This window comes from Triturus cristatus, chromosome 8, assembly GCF_964204655.1.
Source record: "Triturus cristatus chromosome 8, aTriCri1.1, whole genome shotgun sequence".
In the NCBI taxonomy this organism is placed as follows: Eukaryota; Metazoa; Chordata; class Amphibia; order Caudata; family Salamandridae; genus Triturus; species Triturus cristatus.
In genome coordinates, this window is record NC_140591.1 from 91,584,761 (window position 1) to 91,600,296 (window position 15,536).

General features: G+C 50.6%; 1 protein-coding gene across 3 annotated transcripts in view; it reads left to right on the plus strand.

The window, feature by feature from the left end:
• Positions 1-15,030: 15,030 nt before the first annotated feature.
• SPICE1 (spindle and centriole associated protein 1) overlaps positions 15,031-15,536 on the plus strand; it is a 613,595-nt gene continuing 613,089 nt past the window's right edge. For all 3 annotated transcript variants that reach the window (XM_085621094.1, XM_085621096.1, XM_085621095.1), the window contains exon 1: positions 15,031-15,168. The gene's annotated coding sequence lies outside the window, so the exon portion shown is untranslated. The remainder of the gene's footprint in view (positions 15,169-15,536) is intronic.

The window sequence follows — 15,536 nt, forward strand, 5'->3', positions numbered from 1 at the left end:
GTATCCGCGGCGATTAGTAAATCATCCACGTACTGAATCAGGATAGCGCCACTAGGTAAAACAAGTGCATCAAGCTGCGCTTTCAAAGCTTGACTGTATATGGATGGACTCTCGCAGTAGCCTTGGGGAGCGCGTTTGAAGCGGAAGCTTCGGCCTCCCAGACTAAAACCAAAAATGTCTCTGCTCTCTTCTGCAATTGGGATACTAAAGAAAGCATTCTTTAAATCGATCACTGAAAACCATGCAGCAGAGGCTGGAATCATCGTTAACAAGGCAGTTATATCGGGGACAACCGGAAACTGTGGCACAACAATCTTATTAACCTCTCTAAGATCAATCACAAATCTGTAAACAGGTGGCTGTGAAGGGTCCGTTCGTTTTAAGACAGGTAAAACAGGACTATTGCAAACGTTGCCTCTTGTCTCTTCGATCACACCCTTATTAATCAAGTCGCTGACAATGTCTAACAATGCTTTCTGCCCTTCATTAGAGATCTTGTACTGGGGAATACGTGGCAGTCTGACATTAGCCTTTAGAGTCACCACATATGGTGGTATTTCCAAGAGGCCCACATCATTGGGACCAGTAGCCCAAAGGGCATCCGGAAGGGATGACAATTCAGGTGGCATCGTGTTTTTAGACAAATACATTGGGGAAACCACTTCCTTGCCTAATGTAAGTTGTACTCCTGAAGGAGAACAATACAGTGTAGCGTGCAATCTTTTCAACAAATCTAATCCCAGCAAATTCTCACCACAACCTGTTGTCAGGATCAGGGGCGCTTTCAGCTCGCAAGGTCCAACAGAAAGTGACATGGGACTGGAAATCGGGTTCCTAACTGGGGCGCCAGAAAAACCTACTGAAACATTTATATCGCCAGACAAAGGTGCGCCAGGGAGTTTTGAATGCATGATTGAACTCTTTGCAGCACCAGTGTCTAGCAGAAAAGGCTCCGTTACATTTGCTGTAGTCACCTCAACATACGGTCCACTCTGATCCACTGGCACTGAAACAACTCCCTCTCTCTGTCTATGGCTGTCCTAGTAACCATTATTTTCTGCATCGCCATCCTCCACATAATAATCATTATTGTAATACTGTGCCGTATTACCAGTCGCGTTAGCTTGCTGATTACCTCTACCTCTGGCGCCATACGTATTACCGTTCCGTTGCATTAATTTAGGGCAACCATATTTAAAATGACCTTCCTCTTTGCAGTATGAACATTGGTTGGGACCTACAGGGACACGTGGTTGATAATACCCATTCATTTGCTGATTGTTCTGAAATTGTTGGGGTTGGTGATAGACACCTTGGGGTTGTCTATAATTATTACCACCTCCACGTGGCGGATAGGCCTGCTGTAAAAGGACCTTTGTCTTTAGTTCCTTCGTTTTCTTCTCCGTTCTATCTTTCTCGTCTTTATCTCTGTTTTCATAATACTGTGCAGTAGCCAGTATTTGCGCTGAAGAGGAAACGGCCCAAGAACTCTCTGAATCTTTCAACTTTTTACACAGGTCAGGGAGTAAATTCTGCACAAACTTATCCACAAACAACCGTTGGCCACCCTCAGTACTCATATCTTGCCCACTGTGGTCAATAAACGTTTCTTCAAACCTAGTAAAGAAGTCTGACACTGTCTCATCTTTCTTCTGCTTGCATGTGGATAACTTGTCCCAATTTACGCGCATCGCAGGCATTATTGTCTTCATATACGTGATGATTCTACCAGGCAATTCAGCTACTAAAGGTTCTGGTTTCGCACCACCCGTTTGTCTAGCATCAGCAGCGACAATGTTAGCCCATGTATCCCCTAGTTCTGCATTGTGATCTACATTACGAATTGATCCCCATAGAGGCTGTGGAACAACATTACCAAACAACATGTCTATGTCGGCCAGATTCATAATGCATGACCCTGCCGTCTGTGACAACTCTTTATAATAACCTGCTGGGTTTTTACGGGGATCAGGCAAGGACTGCTTAAGTGCTAACACCTCAGAGCGCTTCCATGGAACATGCACCCAAACACGCTGGAAATGCGCCGCCACAGCGGGGTTACCACCGGCAGCTGCAACCGCTTCCTTCCATACCGGGGGAACTTCTCTCATAGGGTATTGTCGCGCTTTTGCCTTTTTCCCCACAAGGACCTCTTGTTCAAACAATGACTGTTGGCAATCGTCATTCCTTAAGGACAATACAACCGCAACTGCTTTATCTACTTCGCGGTCCACAATTATACCAGTTCCAAAATCGAACCTCACTCTACACAATTCCTGCGGGTTCGGATTTCTACCACTATCCTCCAATTCTTCACAGAGAATTTCGCACATTTTCTCAAATACATATCTCTGTTTCGGGGCATCCCATTGATGGAAAGTGTTAACAACCGATTCCACATCATACAGTGAAGGAAAAACGATCCATCTACGCGCCATGTGATCTATTACCTTTTTCTCATCGGGGTTAGGCAATTGGCTGCGCAACTGCTTACGCTGTACACCAGGAGTTGCACCAGATGACCCAAAGAGAGGAGACATTAATGTAGTAACCACATTAGCTAAGCGCTGTCGCGCTGAAGGGGAAGCTGAGGCGAGAACAGGGGGAAAAACAGAGGGAAGAAAAGAGGATGTAGAGACAGGTACTGGAGTGGTGGAAGGAAGAGTGTTAGGGGAGGCAGTTACTGGATTAGGCAAAGTCGCAGGAAGTGCGGGGGTAGTTGGAAGCACAACTGGAGGCGCTTGAGAGGACTGCGCTACAGGAATAGGAACTGGTTGCAAAGCAACTGGCGGTTGCGGCAAGGCTTGCAGTATATGCACTGGAGGTGGCATATTTACAAGCTGGGGAGGCGCCGTGGCAGTTTGAGCATACGGGGGTGGCGAACTCAACAAATGTGACATCAAGGGATCTTTCTCCTTTTCTTCTGACTCATCCTGCTTAGAATGTGGCAAAGCTGGGTAACATTTGTCAATCCCTAACTTACGCTGCCTGTGCAATTGCTCATTCATTTGCTCCTCTTCATTGTCTTTAAATTGTACAGCTGCTTGCATTACTGACATACCTCTCTCTCTCTTATTCTTTTTCGCTAACTTAATTTCCTTCTGTTTGGCTTCCTTTCGCCATAAGCGGAAAGAGTCAAACATCGCCGGCCGGGCTTTCTTCTTAAACAATTTAATTTCCAGATTATCTAAAATATCGGTATCAAAACTACCATTTTGGGGCCATTTTAAAACACCGTCTTTCCTGGTGTAGTGGATCCACACTTCGTTATATGCAATGGGGCCTACGCCATGTTTCACATAGAGCTCATAAGTTGGAGTTCCAACCGGAGGAACCGGACATGATTCCTCTAGCTGGAAATCTTTTCCACAACCCAAACAGAATAATCTACCAAATAGTCCAGAACCAGGCATCTTCGCTCACTAGTCTAGATCCAAACGTCAAAGGATTATCGATTACGATAGCCTCGTGAATACACGAATCCTCTGGCTTTGGGGTTTGCAAACACCAAATCACCAATTACCAAGTCAAACCAAACGATCCCGAGGGATACCAAAACAAATGGGAGACGCTCCACTTATACTTAACTGAATATTGCTGATCGATGACGTCACCAGAAGACTCTCTCGATTGTTTCGCTCTCTCAAACTCGTCAAGGGTCCAAAACAGGTCGATTAATCAGGGCAGCAGTCCTTCGTAGCCGTCGGGACGCGGAGAACCTCGCAGAAAAGACTTTCGGACCACGTCGACATGCAGGGGTCGATGAAGTGGCGGCCTTCCTCCGGAATTTCCACACGAAGCTCCTCACGAACCTCTGGCTTGGACTGGTACCGCTGAAATCGCCCCACGTTGGGCGCCAAACTGAAGTACTGGGTATTTTAGTCCCAGCGGTGCAGGGGCACACACCCTATGACTTCTGGGTTTCACCCTGTTCCGGACCTACAGAAACACAGAGTCTTCTGGGTGAAGTCAAAGAATCGTTTATTGGCTGCAGACCAATGACAGGTATCCTAGAAGTACAACAGCGTGTATGTTCTCAGGAGACTGCTGAAAATCATAGGAACGGACTTCTCCTTAAGTACAAAATATCATGCTCCAGGCACACATTCCTTGGTTTACGATATGGTCATATAAAGGCATACATTACAAACGAAAAAGCAGAGTCATGATGACCATCCCACATTCCAGTTCGGCCAGCCCACAATGATTTACACAGGAAGGTTCAGATCCCATGTTTGAAGTAAATAGACCCCCCAATAAACATGAGCATCTCCTGTTTTGGGAAACAAGTCATAAAGCAAGAACAAGCAGGTGTGGAAGAGATTAGCCGGGGGATTGTGTAGAATGAAAGGATTTTATGACGGGTCAAACCCTGATGCTAATCACAGGTGGACGGAGGAAGGGGAGCTCGTGAGACCGGTTTGACCCGGGGCAGCAGAGCCAGCTGCCCAGGTCACAGAGAAGTCAGAGGGAAAGCCCATGTACTGTGAGGCCCGTATTAACTCCATCATAGCCTATGTGAGGGCAATGATAAGATGGCCACTGCTTCCAAAAATGGAACCCGCGTAGTTGAGCAGAATAACGTGTACACAGTGCATTCATAGCTAGAACGGCACATAAAGCACTCGTACGTGCCGCATTTACCATTTGCGGTTCGCTAATACCAAGATAGACAGAGGTAGGGCCCTGTTCCCTACGCGGTTCCGAATATTAAAGTACGACAGTATCCTCCCTTAACCCAAACCGATGCAACCTCATGGGGGTGTAATAGTATCGCTGAACGAACTTATAGTGCGTGACACGAAGCCTGCTGTTAGCCGCAACCTGCTCTGTCTGCCTGCAACTAAATAGCCAGTCACGGTCAGTCAATGGCTGCCCCAACTCCTCCTCCCACTTGCCACGTGCAGCACATTGCGCATATTCCGACTCCGAGTATATGGAACGGTAAAGTACCGATACCAGATGAGAGGCAGTAGTAGCCCGCAGCAACGCATGCAGCTGGGGCGAAGTCTCCGGTTCTAACGGATAGCCAGATGTGACAGCCTGAACCCCGGCTCGGAGCCGAATGTACAGGAAGGTTTCCATGACGGTGGGGGTAGGGTCAGCACAAAGCTGCTGTAAAGTAATGAACCTGCCGTCTCTATATAAATCACCCCAGGTACGCAGCCCCCTGTGCTGCCTCAATTTGTTGAAAATTCCCTCCTGCAAAAGTGGTATGCGAGGATGGTACACAAGCGGGAGCAGCTGGGAGTACAACAAGGGCAGCCCCGTCCGCTTCATGAGCCACTCCCAAGCTCGACTCGTACACTCCACAGTATCGGAACTGCGGTCTCGTCGGGAGGTGGGTCTCCACAATGCCCCATCTAATGGCACGGGATCAGCAAGCCAATGCTCCGTGGCAACATGCGCTGTGTACCGCGGGCCCCTCGTCCAGTAGTGCGCATAATGGGCCTGGGCCCACTGATAATATAGTTCAAAATTTGGCAGATCCAGGCCCCCTGCCGCATACGGTCGAGCCAACACATCCCACCTGATACGGGCCTGCTTCCTCCCCACACGAGCCGCAAGAGTTCAGTGCGCAGGGCAGTGAAGAACACCTTGCCCGGGTGATCGGGAATATTCATGAAGTAGTAAAGCATTTTTGGTAGAATAACCATTTTTATCAGAGACACTCTGTCTGCAAGGGACAGCGGCAGGGCAATCCATCGTGTGATGGTGTCTTTCAGTGCGTCAATCGCGCGCCCATAGTTGTCTCTCATGAGTTCCTCACGGTCCGCCGATACAAGCACCCCCAGATACCGCACCGTAGAATCGCACCACTCTAACGGAAAGTCGGCCTGGAAACGCGATACGGCCGCAGTAAGGGGGAATATCTGGGATTTAGCCCAATTAATGTGGATACCCGAGAGCCCCCCGAAACGCACAAACTCCCTCAGCAATGGATTTAAATTCGTCTCCGGATCTTTGACATAAAGGGTGATGTCGTCTGCGTAAAGCGAAATAAGGATAAGCCGTAAAGGGCAGATAAGCGCCTTGTCCGATGATATTGCCGCACCCGAGCCGCCAATGGTTCCACTGCCAACGCGAATAATAGAGGCGATAACGGGCACCCCTGTCTGGTACCCCGGGAGAGTGCTACGGCGGCAGAGGTGTGACCATTTACCATCACCTTAGCTACTGGCGCAGTGTATAGCAGCCGTATCATAGCAGAGAAACCTACCGGGAACCCCATATTGCACAAGACCGCATGGAGATATTCCCACTCGATAGAGTCGAACGCCTTAGTGGCGTCCAAGAAGATAGCGGCCAAAGGGAGGTGCGGAGCCACCTGGTGCATGATGGAGAAGAGAGTGCGCAAATTATGAGACGTTGCCCTCCCAGGGATGAACCCTGCCTGGTCTGGCAAAACCAGCTTATCCATGAGGAGATTTAATCTATTGGCTATCATTTTAGTAAAGATTTTGATGTCCACGTTGATTAACGAGAGAGGCCTGTAGGAATCACACTTATCGGCGGGTTTCCCAGGTTTCAACAGGGAGATAATAAGGGCTTCCCTCATCGTGGCGGGCAATTCCTGCGCTTCCAGCGCCTCCGAGTAGACCTCCAGCAGCACTGGCGCGAGATGTTCCACATATAACTTATAGAAGTCAGCCGGCAGGCCGTCGGATCCGGGCGCCTTCCCTGCTGGCAGCTGGGCAATGGCGTCTCGAATCTCTTCAAGCGTAAACGGGGTAGCAAGGAACTTCCTTTGCCGCCCACTTAGATATCCCAATGTAATGTCTCCAAAGAAGGCAGCAAAGTCATTAGATTTCACCCCTTTAGAGGAATATAGCGATTCGTAGAATTTGGTAAAGGTATTCAGGATCTCTAAGCCATCCCTGTGTCTATCCCCATTGGCATCCACAATTTCAAGCACATAATTCGTGTACTGTGGTTTACAGATGTCGCGGGCCAGAGCGCGCCCCGGCCTGCCGCCCTCGCCTTAACGTCGGGCAGTAACATATTTCCCCCGAAACCGGGCTTCCCGCTCTGCCGTGGAGGTGTAGTCGGTGATGATGTCTCGCATTTTAGCCCTCCCCTCGCCAGAGTCTCCGCGCCACAAATCCACCTCCAGCACCTTTAGTTGGTCCTCGAGCAGGCGAAGGCGCCGACGCAAGTCCCTCAAGACACCATAGCTCTTCGCCGTGCAGGTGCCCCGAATGGTGACCTTCAAGGCCTCCCACACCGTGCCCACCCGCGCCACCGACCCCCTATTGCGGGCAAGAAAATCCACTATCTCCTCCTCTCGTTCCGTTTTAAACACTTCGTCTAGAAGGGCCCCAGGGACCAGTCTCCAACTTCGAGGAGTGGCGATAAGGTTCGGTATCTCAAGCGTGAGGCACACAGGCAAATGATCAGAAAAAGTGCGGGCAAGGTGCTCCACAGCGCAAACCCAGTGACATAACCCCCGAGATCCCAGCCAATAATCCACCCGCGACCAGGTCGCCTGCCCCGTCGAATAGTATGTACCCTCTCTGTCTACCGGGTGCGTATATCGCCAAAGGTCAGTAAGCCCCTCATGTGTGAGGAGCCCGGCCATCGCCGCCTGACTACGGGTGTAGTGGTGCGGGAGTGCCTCTGATCTATCCACCCGGGGGTCACTGACGGTGTTAAAGTCCCCGGCCCATAAGACGTGTGTGGCTCCTACCCCCGCTATCTGTCCCCAGAGTGAGTGCAGAAAATCAGGGTCATCAACGTTAGGCCCGTAGCAATTTACAAGCACAACAGACTGCGTGCCCAGCGTGCCCCACAGCATACAACTCCTCCCATCCCTACTCCTCTTCTGTCCTGCACATACAAACGGAGTACCCCGTTTCACAAGGATCACGGTGCCTCTGGCATACGTGGAATAGGACGAGAATACTCGTACAGAGGCCCACTTACGCCCAAACGTCGGGTCATCCCCGGGGGCAATGTGTGTTTCCTGGAGGAGCGCTATACTGATATGATGCCTATCAAGGTATGCGAGGATCTGCCGCCGCTTGCGGGGGTCCCCCAGCCCTCGGACATTCCAGGACAGGAGTTTCAATTTGGTTAGAGCAGGTTTTGCGTGCGTACTGTATGAAACATGCCCAACGAATGACGGTCTGTTGTCCAGACTCCCAGTGCCTTCCTCCCTCCATGTGGATGTGTACCTGAAATATTATGACCTCCCTCGTTCGTAGTTGCCTGAGCGGTTGCCGATGCCTCCCTTCCCCACCACCCACCCCCTAAAGACCCAAACCAAACAACTGATGCGCCCAGTCCCTCCCACAACAGCACCCCAAACGTGCCGGTATCCCTATATCCCTCCCTCACCCATCCCACTAGCGACCTCAACTGGCGGGTCAACTGAAGTACAAGAACATCACTACCTCGTGGGGGACTTCCCATGATGGGGGCGCCTGTGGTCCCAGAAAACCCTCCCGTATCCCTCTCGCACTTGGTGCTCTACTGTCCGCCCATAAGGCAGGAGCATGGAGAGGGAGTATTGGGAGGGGGCCTGGCTGTACATCAAGATTCGCACGTTTCCCCTCTCTCAGCAAATTCACAATCGAGTAAGCGCTAAGGGATCGGCCAGTGCCAATAGTCAGAAGGATCAAGCATATCTCACCTCCCCCACCACCATCTCATTAAGAGTGGCAATCCAATGGTATACAGTTAGGAGTCCGCAATACCACCCCCGCATCAATCTCTCACCTCCAGCCTCCATGTTACCGTCAGTCCAGCTGCGGAGTCAGCGCCACTGCATGGGCCCGGAGAGGCTCACTCCCCCCCCCGTGCCACAGGGGCAGGCGAAGGGGGACGCGACCCCCCGTCATCCAGCGCATGGCCGGGTGATCGGCGTCTCAGCGTCTTAAGAAATTCCTCCGCTTGCTGTGGCGTCATGCACAGGACCGTGCGACCCTGGTGCCTGAGGCGCAGTTTCGCTGGATACAGAAGGGCATATTCAACGCCGGCTGCACGCAGTTTTAGTTTAACAGTCACAAATTTACGTCTCGCCTTCTGAACAGCCATAGTGAAGTCTGGGAATATGGAGAACGCTGCACCCTCAAACTGCAAATTTTGCTGCTCTCTCGCCCGTCTCAAGGCCACATCTCGGTCTCTATAGTTAAGTAAGCGTGCCACGATGGGCCGAGGCGGACCGCCCGGCGGCGGCCGAGGTCCCAGCGACCTGTGGGCCCGCTCCACAATCAAATGTGACGAGAACGCTTCAGCCCCAAAAGTCGTCAGGAGGAGCCTCTCGATGTAATCCTCCATCCGTCCGATATTGGTACTTTCCGGAATCCCCGTGAGGCGTATGTTGTTCCTGCGGCTGCGGGCCTCCAAGTCCTCGTTCTTTGCCGCTATCACCTTCAGGAGGCGATCCATCTGCGTTAATTGTTTATCCATGGTTCCTGTACGATCGTCATTGTCTGAGATATGCTGCTCCTGCTCCTTCAGTTGTTCGTCATGCTTATCCACCTTTAGTACTAGAAAGTCGAGCCTGTTGTTCATCGCGTCCATTTTCCCCGACAGCCCATTGACACTCTGCTGTAGCAGTTGCAGCATTTCCTTGACCTCATTTCCCGGGCTCGCCACCGGTCCGGGCGGCGCCTCCCGCTCCGGCCCGGGGGGCTCCTCCGCCCCCGAGCGAGTGCCCGCCTTCTTAGTCTCAAAGTGGAGTCGCTGCTGTCGCCCATCCGATTTCCCCATCTCGGCAGGCCCAGCACTGTCCGCGAGTGCGCTCTATGCGGTGGGGACGTCCGCGCGATATCAGTAGACCTTCGCACTCCGGTGCTATGTCCAGCAGCTGCGATCGCAGGGTCACCCTCGTCACGGCGCCGGTCAACACTCCGATGGCCCCCTCACATATACATCACGGAAAGGAGACGAGCTCGCCAATATCCAAGCTGGGGGGGATCAGGGGCAGTACCCCGCCACAAGCTAGTGAGCCCCGGGGCGGCCTCCACACTCACCGCCAAGCCAGACCCTCGGTTTTCCTCCTGTATGGTGCAGGCCCAGCGATCTCTGTCCCACTCCACATCCTCTCCTTCAGGGCTCCACAGGTCGCCAGCCAGCGGACGGAGGGACAGCCGGGGAGCACGCGTAGGCCGCAGGGTAGTCAAGCAGAGGTTGTCAGCGCGTCCAGCAATGCCACCTTAGACCCACCGAGGCGAGGGCAGTACCAACAGTCCATCGGCCGCACAGCTGAGCATCCCAAATTGCACCCCCAGCACCAGACGCCCCCACGCACATCCGGGGCAACAGCAGCCACACGACGGGCGGGGAAGCACCGTATCCAGCCGGCAGGCGTCTCAGGACGGTCGTCCAGCCATCAACAGCGCCGCGACGGGCAGGGGAGGCACGCACAGATGCTAACGGCCCACATCGCCAGGAGCGAGGGCGCATTCACCAGCCCCGTACTCCCCGCCGCCGCCAGCAGTCGCCGCCGATCCTCCAGCAGTCCACCCGTCAGCGCGGAAGGCGCGGCCGCACCACGGTGCTCGCCAAGGCAGGGACGCAGAGTTCAGAGGCTCATGCAGGTTCACCCAGCAAGTTATCAAAGCTTCCAGGTGCGGCTGGGACGCGGCAGCGATCCGAGTTCAGAGCGGCCCCACGCTCCGCACACAGCAGCGCCGCTAGCGGCCCGCGGCCTCTCACCTCGTGGCCGCGCCGAGCTAGCCTGAATTCAGCGCCCGCCTCAGAGCTCCAGAGCAGTCCGCAGTCCGACTCCCTGCCGACCTCCCGAGGCCGCCACGCCTCCGTCCGGCCTCCGATCGGGCCGAAACTTGCCCCGAGGCTGGCCGTCGTCTTCCGCCCCTCGATCCAAGCAGTGTAACACACGGGGAACGTGCGAAATAGCAAATAAATGCCAGATAACCGGGCCAGGCTGCCAGAGCATCACAGCGGTGCGGCCATCTTGGTCTGGCGCCACCTAGCGCCCCTGGAGCCAAATTACTTAGGTAAATTTTGAGGTGGTGAAATATTGGGGTTCAGATCATTACTGGGGTTCGGCTTCCACAATACTGTAATTTCCTAATCAACCTCAATTGGCTTCAGGTATTACCAAATTATTTAATAAAGTTTACTGTGCATGTCAACGGTTTGTTGGAAACGGTTCAGTTTACTATGTCTTGCATTGACCAAGATAGGAACTGCCACATGGCTGGGATCAGTGAACAGGTACACTATTAGAGGGAGAAACACGTATGAGACAGCCAGCTCATCTATACTTTCTGTTCAAAATTTTGTATTACATCTCATCAAAACGAGCTTCCTTTCGTAAAAGAGGTAATAGTAGAATGGAAAATAAAAACACCATAGAGGAGCGAATATATCATACATGCAAATAGACCTGATGCAGAAGGTAGACTTTCAATTTCCGAAGCCAAAATGGCTTTATTTTGGCTGTCTCCCGCCTGAAATTGCCTCTGCTTTAATAAAAGTCAATGAAGAAAATACATTCTCCCGATTATTTTTTAGGTCTCGCATAGTGTTAGCAGCGCGCATGCACTGCTCTCGCCATGCGAGGGCTTCTTGGAATCGATCCAATTCCAGAAGTCATGTCTGAGATCCGCCCGCAATTCTGATTGGTGTGAGTCGTTTGACGTCAGTTATTATTCAGAAGGGACTTTGTTGATTGTCCAGGAGTGTTTTAAGTCCCTCCTGGTTGCCACCCTGTCCGTTTTAGGCCACGCCCAGCGGGATTGGATCTTTTACTTGCGGCGTGCCACTAAGCACTTTTTCCCTAGCCTCGCACTCTGCATTTTATAATTCTTCAGTCTTGTTCGATTATACCTTGTTTTAGTATGCAGGTTCTCGGGTAGTCTTGTCCTCCCCCTGCACTCTGCATTCTCAAATACTGCTCATTGGCTAAAGCAGGTAGTGTTGTGTTATACTCGTTTTGTGGCTGCTCTCTCTACGACCCTGCAATCTGTATTCTGAAGTCCTGTCCTTTGGCTAGCCTGTGCGAGATTTACTCATGCACGTACCGGGACGCACCTTCCGGCCCCGCCGTGTGTTATTGCTTCTCAGTCCCTTGAAAGCTGCTGCAGATGGCGCACAGCTCTCGGTGGCGGTTTCCTGCACAGCCACGAAACGACATGGCAGCTGGAATTCAGGTGCTTCCTCTCTGTCAAAACTCATTGACAATGCCAATAGTCCTGACTTGTTGTAGGTATCATGTTACTTGATTTATCATATCTGGATACAATGAGAGAAACTATGTTAAGCACGGATTTTTAGTTTACGTGTTTTACGCAACTCCCTTAATTATATTGGCCACGCCCCTTTGAAAATGCATGCTTAACATAGTGTGCCGCTCAACTTGTTTGTGGGTAGTAGTGGTGCTAGTCACTTCGCTGCCCTGCCGGTGTACACAACTGGGCTCCCGCTCCCCCACCTCGTGTGTCATCTGCAGGGCCTCTGCCCTCGGATCAATGGTTTCGGTTTCTGGCAAGGTAAAATAAACAGTTGCTCCCAAAGGACTAGCGTAAACACTTAGATGACGAAAATATTTGAGTAAATCTGTGAGAGGGATGTGAAGCAACATCAGACCTCACTCTAGCAATCAATGCGGAATTAATCCGAAATCCAATAATATTAAATAAATGTAGGGCTTACATGTATATGTTATAAAAAAAAATGAATTTAACCAATTATCAGTTATGTTATTACAGTACTTGAAGCAAAAGCGATTTAATCGTGTGGGTGTTAATCCACTGTCGCATAGTATGATGTCCATAAAGTGTCCATTTGCTTGTTTGAGTTGTTAGCTAGTTGGCTCGTGGTTGCATGTTGAGCAAAAAGCAGAGGGTATCAAAAACAAGCACAGTTTTAAAAGTCCCACAGATCAGGAAAGTCAGATAGAGTCATGACCTTGTGGCGGCCAAGGCTTCCTCAATGCAATCCGGTCCCTGAATGAGGTGTTTGTATGAATCAAATTGGTCCATTATACTTTTGATCTGATTTAAACTGGGGTCTACCATTTTGCCCAAGCATACAGTCCTGAGGTTGGACTTGCTTATCCATTAAATCAGAGCCTGACAAGCTGTCCTCTGACATCAGTGTGCTCTTTTGTGGAACAGCCGTGGGCCTACAGATGCTGTTATAGGTTCCTCTCAGGGTTCCTCCCAAGCATGAAGTTCTCTTCCTAGCCCCGGAGGCCAGACACACCCTACCTCTTGTGATTTATCAAACTGCCATGTGCTCCTGAAGCTGGAGGCTATGGGCGTGGGAGTGTCAAAGGGACCAGGGCACATCCCTGCCAGCCTGGGAACCAATAAAAGCAGCTCTTTGTTACCACCAGGGTCGGATTGGAAAGGCGGGCAATCATGGCCAAAGCGCTAGTGCCTAAGGGTGATATGTCAGCCGTTTCTTTAAGGGCCCCTGCTTCTTTCCTGCCCTGCTAGGCCATTGCACTTCAGGCTATGGTGGGCAGGCGAGGGTGGTGATTTTCATCATCTGCCTTACTGGGAGCCAGGTTTTGCTCCATTTGTTGGGCCATTCTTGCCTCGGCACCCGTGGGGACGGCTTGACCCAGAAGCAGTGTCTTGCCCCTGACCCATCCCATGCCAGGCCATCACATTCAGGCAGTGGTGGGCTGGGTAGGATGGGAGTATGCAGGGGCCTATCTGGGGTGCAGGGATTCTACAACTATGGGCCACCTACATCTCAGACCGCCCCACACTCCCCCGGACCAGCAATGGCTGGGGCCTTTCTCTTGAACCCTCCCTTTCAAAACCCTTGCCCTGAGGCTATGGGGAGTTCGGGAGGTCCTGAAGTAAGACAAGCATTCCTGGAGTGTGTGTGCATTTGCATAGGACTCGCAGTGAAGCAACCCTTTATTAAGCTTTTATTAAACTAGAGAGGAGGTGGCGTTACAGCCAAACCTACTGACTTGGAAACCAGTTTCCAGCCCCGGTGTTGGCTCAAGATCCTGTGATTCTGGGCAAATCACTTAATCTCCCAACGCCTGAAGTAAAAATGAATTTGATCTTGTGTAGTGTAACTGTTGCTCATTTAAATCGCTCCAATGCCCTAACGTCAGGTTCACCCTATATTGAACGATAAAAAAGCAATTAGAAAAGAACTGCAATGTATTCATGTTATCAGATTCTGCAAGGGACAGAGCATGATAATTAGAGTGTACTCTTTATTGAAAAATATTCATAATTTTTTTTAACATGGTTTTTCTGTCTTTGTTTGTTTAGCTATTAGTCACGGATAAATAAAGCAGCTTTAGAACACATTTTCAAGTGTATTCATCTTACCATGACCATTTAAAATACATATTGGTCAGAGGAAAAAATACAGACTTTTGGTAATTTTCTTCATTTTCACATCGATCATGATATTAAAATACAGGTTATGTCAGTAAAAAAGGCTCAGGTGGCAACCCTAGCCAGATCAGGTATTGTGGCCCTTGGGACATTTGATTTCGCCTCCCCCACTTGGCCAAAATGCACTGCTTCTCGTTTTCACCAATTTTACTGATTCTATATAGGCTTTAAAATGAATAGGTTACCAAGCGTTTCTCTAATAAGCATTAAAAATGCAATGGGTCTCGCCTTTCATTAAGTTAAAGCCATTTGCTTTGCTATACAAACCATTAGCAAAGCAAATGGCTCTAACTTAATCAAAGGCGAGACCTATTGCATTTTTAATGCTTGGTTTAAAACTCCCACTGATCTCTTCTAAACTGTTGTCATGTATGCAACAATACAAAATATCTTCACACCAGTATTGCTAATTGTACATACGGATTTAAAAACAAGATTAGGTAAATATTCTGAAACAAAATGACAGTATCTGTTGCCGCTGTCACCTATATAGGTCGCCGTTTCTTCGCGAGCCTGTAGGGACAGACTTACTGCTGCGTCACAAGACAGGGGGTTTTATGCTGTGACGTCACAGCCTCGTCTGCTCCGCCTAATAACGAAGTCTCAGTTGTCTAGGTAACGAGGGCGGAAAAGACGTCACAGTCTCGTCTGTGCTTCCTAATAACGGAGTTTCGGTTGCCTGGGTTACGAAGACGGAAGTGACGTGTAGCTGTGACCGGCTGTTGGAGCTGGATGCGGGTGGCGGCGGGTTTGAAGCAGTGAGAGGCGGCTGTGCAGTCCCAGTGCGGGCTGCCTTGAGAGCCGTGGCCGGCTCCGACCTCAGCTGGTGAGGAGAGGCAGGCGGGCTGCGGGGAAGTGGGTAATAGGCCTTGAGAGGAGGGACTTACCACCTATCCTGTCTGATAATGCTGCCCCTGAATCCAAGTGAATGCGGTGCTGTCCTTTGACCAGTACCTCACAACCCCACACACAGGGGCACTTACATGCTATATATATATATAAACTTATCTCATATCACTTCTCATGACAAGGATCCGAAACAGCAGCCGCAAACCGACGAGCAACATACTTCCTGTAACACAACAGCTCCCTACAGCACTATTTTGTCATTATTATTATTTTATTTTAAAAGTTTTAAATAGCGCTATCTTGACCCGTGGGTATCAGAGCGCTTTACATATACACAGGAGATAA